Source organism: Schistocerca gregaria, chromosome 6, assembly GCF_023897955.1.
Source record: "Schistocerca gregaria isolate iqSchGreg1 chromosome 6, iqSchGreg1.2, whole genome shotgun sequence".
In the NCBI taxonomy this organism is placed as follows: Eukaryota; Metazoa; Arthropoda; class Insecta; order Orthoptera; family Acrididae; genus Schistocerca; species Schistocerca gregaria.
This window is the reverse complement of record NC_064925.1, coordinates 499,573,125-499,594,187: the sequence shown is the minus strand read 5'-3', so window position 1 is coordinate 499,594,187 and position 21,063 is coordinate 499,573,125. Positions and strand designations below refer to the sequence as shown.

The window sequence follows — 21,063 nt, the reverse complement described above, 5'->3', positions numbered from 1 at the left end:
AGGATTCGAACATGCGACCGTAGCAGTCGCACGGTTCCGGACTGCGCGCCTAGAACCGCGAGACCACCGCGGCCGGCTCTCCTTTGCAGTTGGGCGAACTACACAGCAGTAAGATTCCACTTGGGTAGTCGGGGTGCCACGATAGCTCACACCTCCCGCCATTGCCGAGAGATGTCACTCTAAATGCCAATCAAATATGGAGCAGGTAACATTTGTGGCTTCCGGTAAGATTCTTGACGTATGCTGCGTAAGTCTTTTAAGTTACATAAAAGTTAAACCATTCAGTTACATAACGTTGTTCTCTGAATTTTTATCAAAATTCTTATATAGTGGCCTGTAAACAGTACTACCGCTAAGTCAGACGTCCAGTCGTAGATACTTAGTCTTCCAGTGCTAAGCTGGGACGGGTTACTGTTGTATTATAACCATGACTTTCATCCACACAGAACAGGCAGTCTGTGAGAGTGCTTGAGTACAAGCTTGATCCACTTGTAGGTGCTGCGTGGTAATAATCAATCGCGGTGGGGGTGGTGGTGGTTAGTGTTTAACGTCCCGTCGACAACGAGGTCATTAGAGACGGAGCGCAAGCTCGGGTTATGGAAGGATTGGGAAGGAAATCGGCCGTGCCCTTTCAAAGGAACCATCCCGGCATTTGCCTGAAACGATTTAGGGAAATCACGGAAAACCTAAATTAGGATGGTCGGAGACGGGATTGAACCGTCGTCCTCCCGAATGCGAGAATAATCAATCGCACTCACGCCACTTACTGTGAATACTTTTACTCTCGCAACGTATACACAACGCGTGTAGCATAGAGCGCGTACTACAGATAATTGATCTTCCAAAGATACAGCTGATATTGCTGCGGTAGGGCAGCGATATTATTGGGTTCAAATGGCTCTGAGCACTATGGGACATAACATCTATGGTCATCAGTCCCCTAGAACTTAGAACTACTTAAACCTAACTAACCTAAGGACATCACACAACGCCCAGTCATCACGAGGCAGAGAAAATCCCTGACCCCGCCGGGAATTATATTATTTGGGGGCGTTCTACGTTCCCCCACACTGAATCACGCTGAAAACTGCCCTTCGGCGTCATTGGAAATTTTAGTAATATCAGATTCGTAAAACGCTTTGTAATTCTGGCGTAGTATTTGACGCCGCAAGAGTGACGTCACAAGCCGTTATGATAAAATAAACCGCCTCAGATAATGGAGGACAGTTGTGGAAAGTTCTGGAGAATGTTCAATTAGTTAAGCCAGTTACAAGAGCAGCCGATTCAGACGATTCATTTCTATCAAACTATAGGAATACACCGCTGAAGTGGAACAAATGTCTGTGATTTATACTGAACGATAATGAACAAACATTACAGAAAGGTTTTGTTTATTTTTCAAGCGTTTGAAATCGTTTCAAACATCAGATGGCGCTATGGAACTGCAACCCTGAAGAAACCAACGACCACAAGATAAGTGGAAATAAAACCACTAGAGATGTGGATTTGAGAATCTACTGGGGGCTCGACTTTTAGAAACAAAACAAAATAGAGTCTCCAACATTCCATCCCATGTAACACTGCCGTGGCAAGATGTTACGGTTGCGCAATCAACGTAATGGCGACAGTGACATTCTTCGTCGACAAGAGAGAGGAAGTAGTGACGTCAGCGCCGCAAAGTAGGCTTGTCAGCCGCGAGGGCGCCCGTGGTTTCCGTTAGCTGCCAACTGCAGGCGCGACGAAATGCCGTCACTCTGCAGGTCCTTCTCACCATGGCTCACTGTGAGCTCCTTGGCAGCTCGTGAAGCCAGTCCACATGCTACGATTCGCCTGCAGAAACCAGCTGGCGCAGGTTTCGTGCGCCTACCTGCAGTCTTCTAATTTCCTTTCAATTCTGTCTCCTAGTCTACGAGGGTGAATTTGATAAGTATGGTAAATTTCCTTGAAATAATGGAACATTTCTGTTGCACCTTCATGGTTCGTAAGATTATTTCAAGGATTGTACAAGGAATTTCAACAATGTACGCTTACTTACATCATGTGCTCGGTTTTGTTGCAATAAACTATACACTTCTCACGGTTCGGTCCAGCTTTTTATCTCTGATGCTGATCCCCAGTTGTTTTGAAGCTGAAATCGACCAAACAACAGTACACGAACTTACAGGGTTTATACTGTGAATAAGCAAAGAATCCAAACATAGTTAACTAATCAGGAATGAGTTAAGTAAGGGACTACTGGAAATAGAGATGTGACGGGGCAGGAGCGAAGGATGAATTTATTTAACCTTTTAGAAATCAATGAATCTTTTATTTTAAAAATAAACTGCAGTCTTGGGTGATATGTCAAGGAATTCGTTGTGTTATGGCACTTTCATGTCTTCATCACTTCATCGACACACATACTTCAAAGAAATTGTCCCTCCTTGTCCTTGTGATTTTTGCTGTGTTCCACTTTCTGATGAGACGTCCTATACATGCAGATAATGGTGAGTTCACCTGTAAGGATAAAAACGAATGAGTTCAACCAGTTATTTGAAAATGTAACACTTACGAGGTGTGATCAATAAATTCGGTGAATAATTTTATTAGAAACAAAGCAATAAGCTTACATGGGATTTGACTGAACCTCCTACAAAGTACTCTCCTTGGCTAGCAATGCACTTATCCCATGACTGGAAGCATTTCTGGAAGGATTCTTTCGGAACGGTGCTGAGACGCTGTATCGTGGCCCTTCCAGTGTCACGAGTCGTGTCAAAACTTTTTCCTTGAGCACGGTTTTAACTTTGGGGAGAGCCGTAAGTCGCCTGGTCCCAGATTTGGTGAGTAACCCAGATGCGGCCAGAGAGGAAAACTATTTCCGACAAAAAAACTCGCGAACCAAAGCCGAGGTGTGACACGGCGTGTTTTCGTGATGAAGTAAGAAGCCATTAGCCAATTTTTCTGGTCTCAGTCTTCGAATATCGTTTCGCAGACGTTATAGTACGCCGTTATAAAATTCGGCATTTACTCTTCCCCTCGGAACGATCTCTGATTGTACTATACCCTCAATATCGAAGAAAACAATGAGCAAGTCCTTGATATTCGATTTTGACTGGCGTGCATTTTTAAAGCAGGGAGAGTCATTGGTTTTCCATTTCCAACAATGAATTTTTGCTTCAGGGCCATACCCAAAGACCCAATTTTCATCTCCAATTACAATTTTCGACATTACGTCCGGATCTGAATGAAGACGATGCTTCAACTCCAATGCAAACGTATACATGATTTTCCTCCTGTTCATCACAAAGTTTGTGAACAAATTTTGCACTCACTAGTCTCATTTGCAAATTATCGCTCAAAATGCTTTGCACGAACCCGTACGAGTTGCCAAGTTCTTCGGTAAGCCCTCGAATAGTTATTCGCCTGTTTGGACGAACAATTGTTGTCCCTTTTTGCATGTTTTCTTCTGTTTTAAGGTTAATGGACGTCCCGAAAGTTGCCCGTATTCTACAGATTCATTTCCACCTTTAAATCGCTCACGTAACTTGTAAACTCTCTTCAGAGCTACAGTATTATCGTCATACATCAATTTCAACTCTCATTAGTTTATTTGGCACTTTTTCTGCAACTTGGAGCAGAACTTAACGTTCATCGAGAAGGCTCGGGTTCCATTTCTGGCCGGATCTGATTTTTTTTCCCAAGGACTGGTTGCTGGCTTGTCCTTATGTCCGTAACAAGAAAATCGTATCCAACACGCTATCGCATTCGTGCCCAACACGCTTTCTCATTGTCTTTCCATTATTGAAATGGCTGAATGGGCACTACCCGAAATCCAAGAAACTGAAATAAAATAACGATAGCTAAACGTTCACACGTTGTTCAAAATCCATGATTCGGAAAGAAACGATAAGCACGACCTCGCTTTAGCGTCTCTGGACGCTGATTGGCGAGTCAGAATGTGTTCTCCAACTTGACGTTGGCTGTCTCAACGGATCAGGCTATCGGACAAATTACATCAAAAGGTTGTAGCGTCAGCAGTTACTGCCAAAAAAACTCATTCAACATATTTTTTCATCACTTCTCGTACTTAAACTGAATAAAGTACGTTGTTTGTAACCAGTGAGCATGTAGCGACATTTACACACAATTGAAACAGACTATTTATGTCCTAGAAAAGGTGAAAACAACTTGTCAAATAATATAAACGGCTTGAAAACAGTAAGGTTAATGGAATACTTGTACAATCTATTATAGTTCGAGAGAGGAAATATACACACACCAAAAAATGTTTTGGGTCACCCCAGTTCCCAAAACTCCTGAAGATAGACGTTGACCATGGATATTGTATCACAGACACAGTTTCTTTGTTCAGACATGTCACTAAACCCGTCTGACGATGTAACCAACCATGCATGATGAGCAGCGCCTATTAGACGGGAGGGGGGGGGGGGGGGGGACTGACAGCCGATCAGTTCCAGTCATTCCACAAGGAAGGAGGTACACGGCTCGTGTTGTATGTAGTTCAACTATGCCTAGACTGTCAATACCGCGGTTCGATCGCGTCCGCTTGTTACTTTGTGCCAGGAAGGGCTCTCAACAAGGTAAGTGTCCAGGCGCCTCGGAGTGAACCAAAGCGATGTTGTTCGGACATGGAGGAGATACACAGAGATAGGAACAGTGGATGACATGCCTCGCTCAGGCCACCCAAGGGCTACTACTGTAGTGGGTGACCGCTAGGTATGAATTATGACTCGGAGGAAACCTGACAGCAACGTCACCATATTGAATAATGCTTTTCGTGCACCCACATCACGCCGTTTTACGACTCAAACTGTGCGCAACTGGCTGCATGATGCGTAACTTCACTCCTGACGTCCATGGCGAGGTCCATCTTTGCAACCATGGCACCATGCAACACGATACTGATGTGTCCAACAACATGCCGAATGGACCGTTCAGGATTGGCATCACGTTCTCTTCACCGATGAGTGTCGCATATGCCTTCAACCAGACAATCGTCGGAGACGTGTTTGGAGGCACCCCGGTCAGGCTGAATGCCTTAGACACACTGTCCAGCGAGTGCAGCAAGGTGGAGGTTCCCTGCTGTTTTGGGTTGGCATTATGTGGGGCCGACGTACGCCGCTGGTGGTTATGGAAGGCGGCGTAACGGCTGTACGATACATGAATACTATCCTCCTACCGATAGTGCTACCATATCGGCAGCATATTTGAGGGCATTCATCTTCAGAATAACTTCCTTCAGGATAACGACATCGGTCGACTAGAGTGGCCAGCATGTTCTCCAGATATGAACCCTATCGAACATGCCTGGGATAGATTGAAAAGGGCTGTTTATGGATTATGTGAGCCAACAACCACTCTTGAGGGATCTATGACGAATCGCCCTTTAGGAGTGGGACAATTTGGACCAACAGTGCCTTGATGAACTAGTGGATAGTATGCCACGACGAATGCAGGCATGCATCAATGCAAGACGACGTGCTACTGGGTATTAGAGGTATCGGTGTGTACAGCAATCTGGACCACCACCTCTGGAAGTGTCGCTGTATGGGGGTACAACATGCAATGTGTGGTTTTCATGAGCTATAAAAAGGGCGGAAATGATGTTTATGTTTATCTCTATTCCAATTTTCTGCACAGGTTCCGGAACTCTCGGAACTGAGGTGATGCAAAACTTTTTTTGATGTGTGTGTAACAGCACTCCGGGTGGTATATGAGCAACACACAAAGTTTGACACACTACAATAAACACTTGCCCTAATATTGTCTACGACTACTACCCACATGTGAAGCAATTTGACACCTGATGATGACTGAGTATAAAACCTGAATGGTGATTAGTGTCATGTTTATCATTTTTCGGAAAGCAGCTCCTCCAGTTCAATGAGAGACAATGGAAGACGGTAACGGAGCCGTAACTTCCAGTGTAGATCTCTGGAATCGATTAAAATCCAGCAATTGTCGGTACTGGATAAGATACTATTTCATCATCATGAGCAAACTCTTCGACGTTTCCAGCTGTGGGTCTTATCATCCTGAAAGAGCAATTCCTTGCGGTAATGAATAACATGGTGACCTAATACGGATCCACCGACTCTTCCAGTTATTTTATTTACTATCCCCTTCAGCGTGTCCACACAATCCACTGAAAACCGTAACTTAACTGTTCATAAATTACGGAACCTCAAATACTTTTCGCAGTTGCAAAGGCCAGACTCTCTTCGCCCAGATGGCATATTGCCTAGCGCTGGGGTTCCCAAACGTCGGTACGCGTATTCACTGGTGGTAGCCAACGACATTTCAGGTGGTACGCACACAAGTAAAAAAAAAAAAAAAAAAAAATGATAAAAGTTACTGTCTTACATTACTTTGTTTTTACAGTAAAACAGCAGAGATAAAACTGACTGAGGACACAGGAAGGTTGGATTCTACCCTCTTCACCCCTCCCTTCATCAATCGTCGCTGCCTTCATCGGGAATGATTCAACTTGTTTTGACGATGGCGATATTTTGATCGGGTCTTGTCGGTGGTCATTCGAAAGTTTTCGGACACTAACTTTTTCGCATTCCCTAGTCTTACATCATGTTTTCAATACAATCAACATTTAGTTAGAGACATTATTACACTGTTTTCTTTTTGCATGCGAACAAAAACACAATACCCTTGTGTTCCCAAATAAGCAGTCCTATTTTTGGTGCCATTTGTTACTATTTGCATGTGTGATAGTGGGTTTTCTGAGGTGTTATACGATGAAAATAAATACATAAACACACTTATTGTTGAAGAAGACTTGAGAGTTAAGTAGAATGCAATCGAGCCGGACTTTGAAGCTCCACCTAAATATAAATCAGCAACATGCTTCCAACTGAAATCTAACCTCAAAACTGACTTAATTACAATTTTTTAAATTTTTTAAAATTTAGACTCTAATACGCTATACTCCGTGTTGAGTTTACTCTGAGGTGACAAAAGTCATGCGATACCCCCTAATATCGTGCTGGACCCCCTTTTGCCCTACATAGTGTGACAGCTCGACATGGCGTGGACTCAACATGTCTTTGGAAATCCCCTGCAGAACTGTTGAGCCATGCTCCCACTACAGCCGTCCGTAACTACGAAAGTGTTATTATTTTTGGCATGAATTGACCTCCCGATTATGTACCACAAATGTTCGAGGGGATTCTTGGTCGGGCGAACTGAGTGGCCAAATCATTGGCTCGAATTGTCGAGAGTGCTCTACAAATCAGTCGCGAACAATTGTGGCCCGGTGCACAGAGCCCTGTCAGCCATAAAAATTCCATCGTTGTTTGGGAGCATGACGTCTACAAATGGCTGCAAATGTTTTCCAAGTAACCATTCATAACCATTTACAGTCAATAATCAGTTCGATTGGACCAATGTAAACACATCCCACGCCATGATGGAGCACCACAAGCTTGCACAGTGCCTTTTTGACAACCTGGGTCCGTGGCTTCGTGGTGTCTACGACACACTCTAACACTGCCACCTGCTCTTAGCAACTGAAACAGGGACTCATCTGAACAGGCCAGGTTTTCCAGTCGTCTAGCGTCCAGCCGGTATGGTCACGAGCGTGGTGGTGGTGGTGGTGGTTAGTGTTTAACGTCCCGTCGACAACGAGGTCATTAGAGACGGAGCGCAAGCTCGGGTTAGGGAAGGATTGGGAAGGAAATCGGCCGTGCCCTTTCAAAGGAACCATCCCGGCATTTGCCTGAAGCGATTTAGGGAAATCACGGAAAACCTAAATCAGGATGGCCGGAGACGGTATTGAACCGTCGTCCTCCCGAATGCGAGTCCAGTGTATGGTCACGAGCCCAGGAGAGTCATTGCAGGCGATGTCGTGCTGTTAGCAAAGGCATTCGCCTCGGTCGTCTACTGCCACAGCCCATGAGTGTCAAATTTCCCCCACTGTCCTAACGGACACGTTCGTTGTACGCCCCACATTGATTTCTGCGGTTATTTCACGCAGTACTGCTTCTTAGCAGTGTCAACTCTATGCGTAAGCCGCTGCTCTTGATCGTTAAATGAAGGCTGTCAGCCACAGTGTTGTCCGTGGTGAGAGATTATGCCTGAAATTCGGTATCTACATCTACATGGAGACTCTGCAAATCACATTTAAGTGCCTGGCAGAAGGTTCACTGAACCACGTTCACAATTCTCTATTATTCCAATCTCGCATAGCGCGCGGAAAGAATGAACACCTAAATCTTTCCGTACGAGCTCTGATTTCCCTTATTTTATCGTGGTGATTGTTCCGCCCTACGTAGGTCGGTGTCAACAAAATATTTTCGCATTCGCAGGAGAAAGTTGGTGATTGGAATTTAGCGAGATTATTCCGTCGCAACGAAAAACGTCTTTCTTTTAATGATTTCCAGCCCAAATCCTGTATCTGTGACACTCTCTCCCATATTTCGCGATAATAAAAAACGTGCTGCCTTTCTTTGAACTTTTTAGATGTACTCCGTCAGTCCTATCTGGTAAGGATTCCACACCGCTCAGCAGTATTCTAGAAGAGGACGGACAAGCGTAGCGTAGGCAGTCTCCATAGCAGGTCTGTTACATTTTCTAGGTGTCATGCCAACAAAACGCAGCCTTTGGTTAGCCTTCCGCACAACATTTTCTATGTGTTCTTTCCAATTTAAATTGTTCGCAATTGTTAATACCTAGGTGTTTAGTTGAATTTACGGTTTTTAGGTGAGACTGATTTATCGTGTAACCGAAGTTTAACGAGTTCCTTTTAGTACTCATGTGGATGACCTCACACTTTTCGTTATTTAGGGTCAACTGCCACTTTTCGCACCATTCAGATATTTTTTCTAAATCGTTTCGCAGTTTGTTTTGATCTTCTGATGGCTTTTTTGTCGATAAACGACAGCGTCATCTGCAAACAACCGAAGACGGCTGCTCAGATTGTCTCCCAAATCGTTTATATAGGTATTCTCTGCACACTCTTGACACTATGGAGCTGGGAATATTGAATTCCCTGACGATTTCCGAAACGGAATGCCCCATGCGTCTACCTCCAACTACCATTCCGCGTTCAGGGTCTGTTAATTCCCGTCGTGCGGCCAATATTACACCAGAAACCTTTCTACATGAATCACGCGAGTACAAATGACAGCTCCGCTAATGCACTACCCTTTTAAAGCTTGTATACGCGATACTGTCGCAATCTGTAAATCTGCGTATCGCTATACCCTTTTAAAGCTTGTATACGCGATACTGTCGCAACCCTTTTAAAGCTTGTATACGCGATACTGTCGCAATCTGTAAATCTGCGTATCGCTATCCCGTGAGCCAATGTATTACTTTGTTATATATTATTTGTGGTATAAAACTTTAACGAAATATTTTAAATGACATTCCTCCCTTCAGTACATATGTCAGAACCATCTTAATTTAATTAAAAAAAATGTTCAAATGTGTGTGAAATCTTATGGGACTTAACTGATAAGGTGATCACTCCCTAAGCTTACACACTACTTAACCTAAATTATCCTAAGGACAAACACACACAACCAGGCCCGAGGGAGGACTCGAACCTCCACCGGTACCAGCCGCACAGTCCATGACTGCAGCGCCCTAGACCGCTCGGCTAATCCCGCGCGCCTTAATTTAATATTATTTGCTTGAAATAAGTACCACATGTGAACATGAACGAATCTGTGAAAGAGTGCTTCCACGAAACCGTATTAGTTCCGTGGATCGCGAGTACTATCTGCAACTGCTTCTCAGAAAATGAAGCCAACTATCCATAGTGAGGATGCCTAATTGTTACAAGACATGCTTCCTTTGCACGACGCAAAAATCGTGTGAGTATTGCCAGCACTGAGCAAGATGGCGAAAATCCTCCCCCTCCCCTTCTCCGTACTCATCCCAGAGGCAGTCATCCTTCTGCAACGCCCCCCCTCCCCCCACCAAAGGATTCGTTAAAAAGAGAATAAGCTTTAGTGGTAAGCCCAAATTTCTAAATATGTTACGTGATACGCAGTGAGAAAAAGTCAGGGAACCCCATACCTAATGTATCAACGGGGTACAACCCCGCATTGTGTATTTTTGATGCAGTAAAAGTACAGTGGCGATCTAGACACAAATGATTGTGCAACATTACAAGCAGCTGGATCGACCGCCGCAGGGCGGACTGAATCTGAATCTGACAGGCTGGCTGGGGGCCCGCGTGGATGTTCGTTGGAGCGGGCAGCTGTCGGGCACACTGTTTTGACAGGCGGGTTGCACGGAACGCCAAAGCCGTCGGCACACGAGACGAGTTAGCTAACGCTGCCTGTTGCCGTTGCCGTGGCGCACTCTACGAGTTTTGTGACGTCACTTACTGTTACCCTAGGCGTACGAGAAAGACAGGTCGAGGCGCGTACGTCACAGCAGGTCAAATCGCAAATTGAGACGCGTACGCACGGCGCCAATTGGCGACGCCCTGCGCTGACAGAACCGAAGCGCGCGCACCCTGTAATCTTCTTCAAACGATTTTACGAAAACTATTCACTGAAAATATTTGATTTTTACTTCTAGCGTTATCTCGAGAAAATGGATCCTGTAGGACATTCACTCTCGATCTCACGCCCGCAATGAAATATTCACAACATCCCTCATATCTCATGAACCGCTCGAGACATCGAAACGAGATTTTGGCGGGTGGTGGCACACGAGGAGGACAGTACTTCGCCAGTTCGTAAACACGCCGAACTTTCTTATCTACGGTGATATATCAGAAGTTGTACTTTCTTTTTTTTTTCTTTCATTCTAGTGACTAATTCTTTAAGAGTTATCGACAGCTAGTGCAACAAGAGTTTCCTGGTACGCAAATAAACATGAAATGTCTTCTCTTATGTTACAAACCGACACAATACGATTTTTCGTAAGCTACTGAGCTCTCTGGTGGCCAATTACTTGTTTAATGAGACACTCTGTTTCAGAATTCTGTCACAATAGCTGCTGCGAAAATGAGTTTGTGCAAATTATACTGTGTTTTGACAAAATAAATACAATTAAGCCTATCAACAAGAGAAATGTGGCCGTTACTCATAAATGGTGATGTTCCTTCGAATGAGAAAAGGTTAACAATTCAGACAAAAGTAAATCGCCAGTTCTGTTGTAACTATGGCTGAATCCCATAACCCACCGTGTTTTTAACACCGAGTGACTGGAATGGAAACTTACCAAAGGATTCGATTCCTTTTCTTCTTCCGAGCAGTATCAAAGTAATGACGAGCATAGCCTTCAGGCGGAATGACACGCTCATGCCTGATGCTGGTTACTCACCTACGCCTTGCCAAACTGACAATGTGTGATTAGCGAATACAGTAGTTGTTATTGAGAAAAGTAAACAACTGATACGTGGCAGAACACAATGGCCAGTGTGTCGTCAGCCCTTGAGAGTAACGCGCGCGACTCGAATGCGAAAGCTGGCCAAGTGTGCGTTGTGGGAGGAAGAGGTTCGAAAAAGGTCATGAAAGTAGATTTGCCTTTGTAAGCAATACATTTCAACAAATTAAATATATCAGATCACCGCATTCCAGACGTGCGCATTGCTCTCAACGGCTGACGATACACTGACCATTGTGTTGTGCCACGTATCAATTGTTTACTTTACTCAATAACAACCATTTTATTCGAGAATCACACGTTGTCAGTTTGGCAAGTCCTAGGTGAGTAACCAGTATTTGGCATGTGCGTGTCATATTGCCTGAAGAGTACACTCTTTATTGTTTTAATATTGCTCGAATAAACAAAAGGAATAAAATCCTTTGGTAAGTTTCTATTAGAGTCGCTCAGGGTTAAAAGTACGATGGGTTATGGAATTCAGCCGAAGTTCCAACAGAATTTACTTTCGTGTGAATTGTTAACCCTTTCTCATCCGAATAAGCAGCACCATTTATGAGTGACGGCCACATTTCTCTTCTTGACAGGTTTCATTGTACTTCTGTTGCCCAAACACAGTATAATTTGCACAAATTCATTTTTGCGGCAGCTAATGTGACAGATTTCTGAAACAGGATGTCTCATTAAACAAGAAATTGGCGACCAGTGAGCTCAGTAGCTTACGAAAAACCGTATTGTGTCGGTTTGCGGTAATATAAGAGAAGAAATTTCATTTTTACTTTCGTACTACGAAACTCTTGTCAACAGTTAATGGTTGGAGTGCTGACACGTTATCTGCGAATCCAGTAATGATGGCAACTGATGGGTTATACATGGTGCTCGCATCAACCTGTATCGCGTCAAAACAGCCTGAAGATGATGCAATGAAGCGTCGAAACTGGTAGCGACAAAATAAAATACAATCATACGGACGGCTGTAGCTGTTTTTATTTTTTGTCACGATAGTAAACGGCCGTCGTCCCAGAGACGTCCTGCTAAAAGGATGGACATAAAAAGTCCAACTTATAACAAAGTTACGGCCTAACGCCCAGTCTGATTCGGAACGAAACATGACGATGCTACACGTTAGACTCGGCCGCCTTCGATCCTTTAACACCTTTTCAAGTTTCACCAGTTCCAGATGGGTGAACTAGTTTTAAATTTGTTGTTCAAATACAGTAATTAAGAAGACAGATCTTTTACTTCTTTCAAAGCGCTGAGAAACTAAAATAAAAAAAAGTACTGTGTAGAGGTACCATCTTTTTAAAGTGGAGAGTTTAGTTCGGTATAGGGTTCGAGTTCTGTTTCTAATTTCTTTTTCTTCACCTTCATCTTTTAGAATACGTTCTGGGACTTTCTTTCGAAATTAAGAGAAATAATTTGTGTAATACTCCATGTGATACAAATACACCGAAAAGCAAAAGAAACTGTACACCTGTCTAATATCGTGTAGGGCCCCCGCGAGCACACAGATGTGCCGCAACACGGCGTGGCTTGGAGTCGACTAATGTCTGAAGTAGTGCTGGAGGGAGCTGACAACATGAAACCTGCAGGGTTGTCCTTAAATCCGTAAGAGAACGAGGGGGTGGAGATCTCTTATGAAAAGCACGTTGCAAGGCATCTCAGATATGCTCAATAACGTTCATGTCTGGGGAGTCTGGTGGCCAGCGGAAGTGTTTAAACTCCGAAGAGTGTTCCTCGAGCCACTCTGTAGCAATTCTGGACGTGGGGCATGTCGCACTGTCCTGCTGGAATTGCCCAAGTCCGTCGGAATGCGCAATGGACACGAATGGATGCAGGTGATCAGACAGGATGCTTACGTACGTTTAGCCTGTCAGAGCCATATCTAGACGTATCAGGGGTCACGTATCACTCCAACTGTAGGCGCCCCACACCATTACAGAGCCTCCACCAGCTTGAACAGTCCCCTGTTGACACGCAGGTTCCATGGATTCATGAAGTTTGTCTCCATACCCGTACAAGCCCATCCACTCGATGCAATTTGGAACGAGACTCATCCTACCAGACAACATGTTTCCCGTCATCAGCAGTTCAAAAATGTGTGTGTGAAATCCTATGGGACTCAACTGCTAAGGTCATCAGTCCCTAAGCTTACACACTACCTAACCTAAATAATCCAAAGGACAAACACACAAACCCATGCCCGAGGGAGGACTCTAACCTCCGCCGGGACCAACCGCACAGTCCATGACAGCAGCGCCCCAAATCGCTCGGCTAACCGCGCGCGGCCATCGGCAGTTCAACGTCGGCGCTGAGGTGTCCAGGCGGGGTGTAAAGCTTTGTGTTGTGCAGTGATCAAGGGTGCACGAGTGGGCCTTCTTCTCCGAAGGCCCTAAGGATGACGTTTCGTTGAATGGTTCGCACGCTGACACTTGTTGATGGCCGAGCACTGAAACCTGCAGCAATTTGCGGAAGGACTGCTCTTCTGTCATGCTGAACGATTTTCTTTAGTCGTCGTTGGTCTCGTACTTGCTGAATCTTTTTTTCCGGCCGCAGCGATGTCAGAGATTTGATGTTTTACCAGACTCCTGATATTCACGGTACACTAGTGAAATGGTCTTACGACAAAATCCCTTCATCGCTACCTCGGATTGCTGTGTCCCATCGCTCGTGCGCCGACATACCGCTACGTTCAAACTCACTCAAATCTTGATAACCTGCCACTGTAGCAGCTGTAACCGATCTAACAAATGCGCCACACTTGCGCGTTTGCATGTCAGGAGTGAGTTTGTTCGATTTGGTGAACTTTTGTAAGCCGATGTTCTCACTGACCGGATATGTATCTTTCCTTTTTGTCTTATTATATGTTAAGGGATATTGAAGCTTTCATTTGTGTATATCACAGACTGAACACTAGCATATGGAAAAGAGAAGAAATATGTCTTTTAATACGGTCAGCGTTGGAATTTTTTGCTAGTCCATTTTCATGAACAAACTGCATTGTTTACGAGCCAAATAAAACCTACGAGAGCGCTCGTGACGCTGGACATCCCGACTGCGTCCACGTCGACGTCGACGTTAGATGCCGCGCCCCTTGTGTCGACGGCTTAAGCTCAGGTAGAAAGGCTGCTAACAAGACACGCGGCCCAGCCAGCGGTCATCGGGTTTTTCCGGGCGGAAAGTGGTACACGTGAGTCCCAGCGGCATAGTGGCAGGCTGCGCTAAAATGGAGGGGCTTGTGACTTAGAATATCGTTATTAACATAATTTTAATGAAAATACGCAAAATGCCTAACAGCCTTGCTAGGAAAAAAGTCAGTGACAGCTCTGGCACTGGGACACGAGTTCGTTGAACATAAATCCACATTTGAACCTTTAAGAGTTAAAAAGTTATTAATATTATTCCTATTATTGTTTACAATTTTAAAAACTGAACCCAGTGCAAAAATCACACTTATGAGGCACCATATGTATGAGGGTAATGCCAGGAATATAATGAACACGTTACTTTTCCAATTAATCCATGTAAAATCTTATAAGTAATTTAGTTGATGGGATTTATATGGTACCATAATTGCGAAATTCTTCACTTATACAAATATATATTATCAACACGAATATATCTTCGAAAGATCTAACAGTCTTCGATGTTTATTTATTTATATTCGTGAGATATAGACATATCTAAAGTTAATTACTAGAGCGCCCAATGCCGCGAAGTGCACTGAATTGACAAAAGCCATGGGTTAGCGATACGCACGTATACAAATGGCGGTAGTGTCTCGTTCACAAGGTATAAAAGGGCAGTGCACTACAGGATTCAACAGACCATGAACGGTCTTCCGAAGTAGTTTCACCGCGGAAGATCGTAACACTGTCCTTCCTTTCAATTGTCGTAGGAACGTCGAAATGGCAGATACTGAAATAACCGATGGCGGAGTTGAAAAGCAGCTACAATTACTTAGTAGTGGAAAGGCGTCAGCATCAGATGAGACAGCAATAAGATTGTATAAAGATTATGCGAAAGAACTTGCTACCCTTCTAACAGTAATCTATCGTAGATTGCTTCAGCAAAAAAGGTACCTAACGACAGGAAAAAAGCGCAGGTCATTCCGGTTTTTAAGAAAGGCTATAAGACAGATCCACATAATCATAGACCTATATCGTTGGCGTCAATTTGTTGTAGAATTATGGAACATGTTTTATGCTCAAGAATTATGACGTTTTAGGAAAATGAACATCTCTTCTATAAAAATTGACATGGATTTCGTAAACAGAGATCCTGCGAAACTCAGCTCGCTCTGTTCCTCCATGAGATCCACAGCGCAGTGGACAACGGCGCTCAGGTTGATGCCGTGTTCCCTGTTTCGAGTAAGGCATTACACACCGTCCAGCATTCCTTTTAATGAAAAAAAAAATACGAGCTTACCGAGTATCGGAGCAGACTTACGATTGGATTCAAGACTTACTTAAAGATAGAGCTCAACACGTCGCTCTTAACGGAACGAAATCGACAGATGTAAAGTTAGTATCAAGAGTGCTACAGGGAAGTGTGATAGGACCGTTGCTGTTTACAATATATACAAACGATCTAGTAAAAAGCGTTGTATGCCCTTTGAGGCTATTCGCACACAATGCAGTTGTCTACACCAAAGTAGCAACGCCAGAAGGTAATAAGAGAGAATTGATGAATGGTGCCGGCTCTGTCAATGGACCCTGAACGTAAATAAACGTGACATATTGTGCATACATAGGAAAAGAAATCCACTACTGTACAGCTACACTACTCATGAAAAACAGCTGGAGACAGCGTCTGCCGTAAAATATCTAGGCGTATTCATCGGAAGAATGCTAAACAAACTCCACTGGCAGACGTTACAAGAGAGGCGTTTTGCGTCACGCAGAGATTTACCTATTGAAATTTCGGGACAGCACTTTTCAGAAGTCGGACAACATATTACACCCCCCCCCCCCCCTCACACACACACACACTCGCGTATTGACCACGAGAAGAAAATTCGAGAAATTAGAGCCAGTACAGAGGTTTACCGATAATCATTCTTCACACGCACTATTTGCGAGTGGAACAGGGTTGGAGGGATCAGATAGTGGTACCGAAAGTACCCTCCGCCAGACAGCATTAGGTGGCTTGCGCAGTATGATGTAAATGTAGATGGAGAATGGTAGTTGGAGCTAGACGCATGTCACATTCCATTTCTGAAATCGTTAGGGAATTTAATATTTCGAGGTCTACAGTGACAAGAGCGTGCCGAGAATACGAAATTTCGGGCGTTACCTCTCGCCAGAGAGAAAGCAGTGGCTGACGGCCTGCACTTACCGACCGAGAGCAGCGGAGTTTGCGTAGAAAAAAATGGTTGAAATGGCTCTGAGCCACTATTTGACTTAACAGCTGAGGTCATCAGTCCCCTAGAACTTAGAACTACTTAAACCTAACTAACCTAAGGACATCACACACATCCATGCCCGAGGCAGGATTCGAACCTGCGACCGTAGCGGGTTTGAGTAGAACTGTCAGTGCTAACAGACAAGCAACATTGTGTGAAATAACTGCAGAAATCAATGTGAGGCGTATCCGTTAGAACAGTGTGGCGAAATGTGGCCTTAATGGGCTTTGGCAACAGGCGACCGATGTGAGTGCCTTTGGTAACAGCACAACATAGCCTGCAGCCCCTGTCTTTCGCTCGTGACTCTATCAGTTGAACCTTAGACAACTGGAAACCCAAGGCCTGGTGAGGTGAGTCCCGATTTCGTTTGGTAAGAGCGTGTTCGAGTGTGGTGTAGATTCCCGAGATGACATGGACCCTAGTTTTCAAAAAGGCACTGTGCAAGCTTGTGGTATCCCACAATGGTGTGCGGCGTGTTTACATGGAATGGACTGTATCCTCTGGTCCAACTGAACCGATCATTGACTGTAAATGGTTACGTTCGGCTACTTGGAAAGCATCTGCAGCCATTCATGGACTTCACGTTCCCAAACAACGACAATGCGCTATGTCGCGGGCCACAATCGGTTTGAAAAACTGTCTGGACAATACGAGCGAATGATTAGGCCACCCAGATCGCCAGGCATAAATATCGTCGAACATGTATGGGGCATAATCGAGAGTTCAGTTTGTGCACAATATCCTGCAGTGGTAACACTTCCGCAACTGTCGACGTCTAGAGAGGCAGCATGGCTCGATATTTCCGCAGAAAACTTCCAACGACATGTGGAGTCCACGTCACATCGAGTTGCGGCACTGCGACGGGTAAAAGGAGTCCGAGACGACATTTGGAGGTATCACATGGCTCTTGTCAACTCTGCGTATATGTATAAGATTTATCTGAAATTCATGAAACAGTGCATTAATGTTCAATTAAGAGGTGACTAATTGACTGAAAAGAATTATTAAATGTTATATTACATGTATTTTCTTGAAACGTTTGCAGAAATTCTGGATGGTCGTCAGAATAAAACTGTCGACCGCTACAGTCGCAGGTTCGAATCCTGCCTTCGGCATGGATGTGTGTGCGGTCCTTAGATTAGTTAGGTTTAAGTAGTTCTAAGTTCTAGGGGACTGATGACCTCAGAAGTTAAGTCCCATAGTGCTCAGAGACATTTGAACCATTTGAACTATGCAGAGGTCACGTGACAGAGCGTGCACAGCATGCATGGGGTCCTCGCGTCTTTCGTCACGCAGCTAGTGTCTTTGGTCGTTCTGGGCGGCGTTTGTGTCGCGACTTTTCCGCACTGTGATAGTGTGACGTATAATAATTTGGGCGAGTATGAATTTTTGCAAATTTCTGGACTATGGTTTTACTCAGCAGTTGATTTAACAATTGGCGAGATCACGCATGCACGAGCATTAGTTCCATTTGTTTGCCGTTTAAAACATAGGCCAGATATTCACTGAGTTATTTTTGTACAGCCACCATCCTTATATATTGTGCTATTTTGATCTAAATGTTTGGTTCAAAATACAAGAGCAATCTCGTTTAGGCTCTATCAGGATTGTCCAACCCGCGACCCGCATGAGGCAAAAGCAAGTATAAGTGCGACCCAAGGACTGAGCATCAATCACACGATTGATAAAAGAAATTCCATTTACGTAAAGTTATCACAAATACAATATTTTCAAATTGAATCTGCCGCCACATAATTCTATTCTCTCTCTCTCCCTCTTTTTTCCTCAGCTGTTATTCTTACAATTAGTGTTACGTGTATTACGTGCGGCCCAGAAATACTCAGGTAAGCTAAAAGTCTGAAGACTTGTGGGCTGATGTTTCACGATTTATGAACAACTCCAACCATAATTCAACTACACATCAGATGAATTCGCAATTGCGAATAATGACTACCATCGGCTGTAGAATGGAATGACGACCAATTTGTCTCATGTGTTTCGTAACGGTTGTGGTCGCCGCAGTGCATCGTCATCAGAGTAGCACAGGCACTGCAATATCGTATCGTATAATTCAACTAGATTATTTCGCTGACTTACTGCTATGATAAAATTTGCATTATACACTGTTCTGTTAAATGGTTGGGCTTTGGGGCGTCGGTGGGCGGGCATCCCCTACAGACAACAGCGAGAGACGTTGAGTTACAGACCGTGCTCTCTGGCACGTTCTACAGTGTCGTCAAATTATTGAGAAAGGGGATACACGACGGGAGTTCCGGAGTAACGTTCTAACTGAGCGATAGTCCTGTAATTAATGTCATGGTCTGTTGTTTAACTAAAAGTGGTAGTTAGAATGAAATGTCAGCTATTGTCCAAATCATGATTTTTCAATACTATTTGAATCAGTGCCTCCTTGAAACTGTGGATATAGTAGATTCATAAAAACCTTAATCCTGTAACAAACACTGAATTTACATAACAGGGTTTACACTACTGAAAGAACATTGGTGCAGCACATTTTACGGGTGTATAGGTCACCTGATTCAAGTTTACAACGTATGATTGTCACTCCGAAAGTTCTGAGATGAAACGCCACACCCCGGTAACTATAAGCTAGCTTCACCTCTGTCTGGTTCAAGAATAGAAGGTTCACTGTTTGGGATCCAATCAACATAAACTTGTGGTCCTGACTTTCGACTACTTGAAACGAATAAAATCCCAGCACCACAACGCGTTATAGACCGACCATATAGTAAAACTCGTGCTCTGGAGAAGAGCTATTACATCCGTTTGTTCAGAGAATCTATAGAAATAAACAAACTTGCGAACAGCATGAACAAGAAAGGAGAAAGCCTCAAGGTGAACGGTTTCTGGATTCCGAACCTGCAGCGAACGACCGTTTCAGACAGCAAGGGGAGAACGTCACCGGAAATGCCCACGGAAAAGCCCTCAGACGTAGGCGCGCCAGGTACACATAATCTGCGGCCGTGAGGTCGACTCCAGCCCACCATCAGTAATGGCGGGTGAAGCTCTTGACTATGCTAGCCATTCGTGCTGGCGAAACACAGTCTGCCAAGAAGTGGCCACGAATCCCTTGCAAGTTTTAGGCTGTTAATTATGCATCACTGTAGTCACATTGAGAATAACTGCTGAACACTCTAGAACGCCCACTACCACGACTGGCTATCCAGAAGGTTGGGTGAATATAATTCAGTGGTGAAAACGGGATTTGCAAGCTTTCATGTCTTTCTGCAAAAAATTAATGGCTGCATAACAAGCCCGTAGGCGGAAGAACAGCAAATATCTGGACAGATCAGGACTATGGACGCAGCACCATTGCTACATCTGCAATCTCGAATACTACGTTCCCGTGTCCTATCAACATAAGTAGAAACTTACCACTGCTTCATGGCACGTAACGCCAAGGACATCTCCTTCTGGACATGTCCGAATATGTTGGTAGCGAATGTCATGTGGTGGGACAGCAAGTCAAAGGCAAATTTTGAACCGAGAGTATAAAGCTTTCGACGTATGGCTGTTCACTCACACTCACGCACATACAGTCGTCAAGAACGACCTAACAGCAACGACATGTGAAACGCGTCTCTGCGCGAAGCAGTCGTGCCTCATTACATTCCACTACGACACACACTCCACCATCTAAGTTCGTGATACGGACCCTTCGAGGGAGCGTTGTTGATGACTAGTTGATCGTAAGAATCACCACTCTGTCAAATTTAATATTAAGTGTTGTTCAACCATAATATATTTTAAATTAATGCTCCCATTGTTCCACAACTAGGTGCCAATCATTTATCTACTGTATATGGCTCTGTTAAGCTTGTTGGTTCACTCCACTTACGCGCCACTAATTTTATAAGTAAATACTTTGATGTTATTAGTGGTATCACATCCGAAATTTACGAAATTTTCGCCCTCTTTTCACGAACAATACGTATTATGTAACAGGGCTAGTACGCATAAACGAAACAATTTTCAATTTCATTTTTTCGTCAGTATTTGCGTAATTATACAATGCATGTAACCTAACGTAAATTACGAGACAAAACTCGGTACAAAGATCTTTTTACCATCAGACTCTAAATTCGTGTGCTGATATGATAAGAGAACGCTACGGCTATGTTGTCTGGTCGGCTAACTTCTCTTGCTGTGTCCGTTGGAAATAGAATGTGAGTTTGTGTGTTAACTATTCCTCACTACAATTCTCAAAAATATTTTGTAGAGTACAGACTACATCATTTTGTAATCCCTTTCATTGAAAGTAATATTAAAAGTACTTGCTGTTT

General features: G+C 44.0%; 1 protein-coding gene across 2 annotated transcripts in view; it reads right to left on the bottom strand.

Moving 5' to 3' along the window:
• Positions 1-2,258: 2,258 nt before the first annotated feature.
• LOC126278051 (uncharacterized) overlaps positions 2,259-21,063 on the bottom strand; it is a 391,922-nt gene continuing 373,117 nt past the window's right edge. For both annotated transcript variants that reach the window (XM_049977856.1, XM_049977855.1), the window contains exon 3: positions 2,259-2,496. The gene's annotated coding sequence lies outside the window, so the exon portion shown is untranslated. The remainder of the gene's footprint in view (positions 2,497-21,063) is intronic.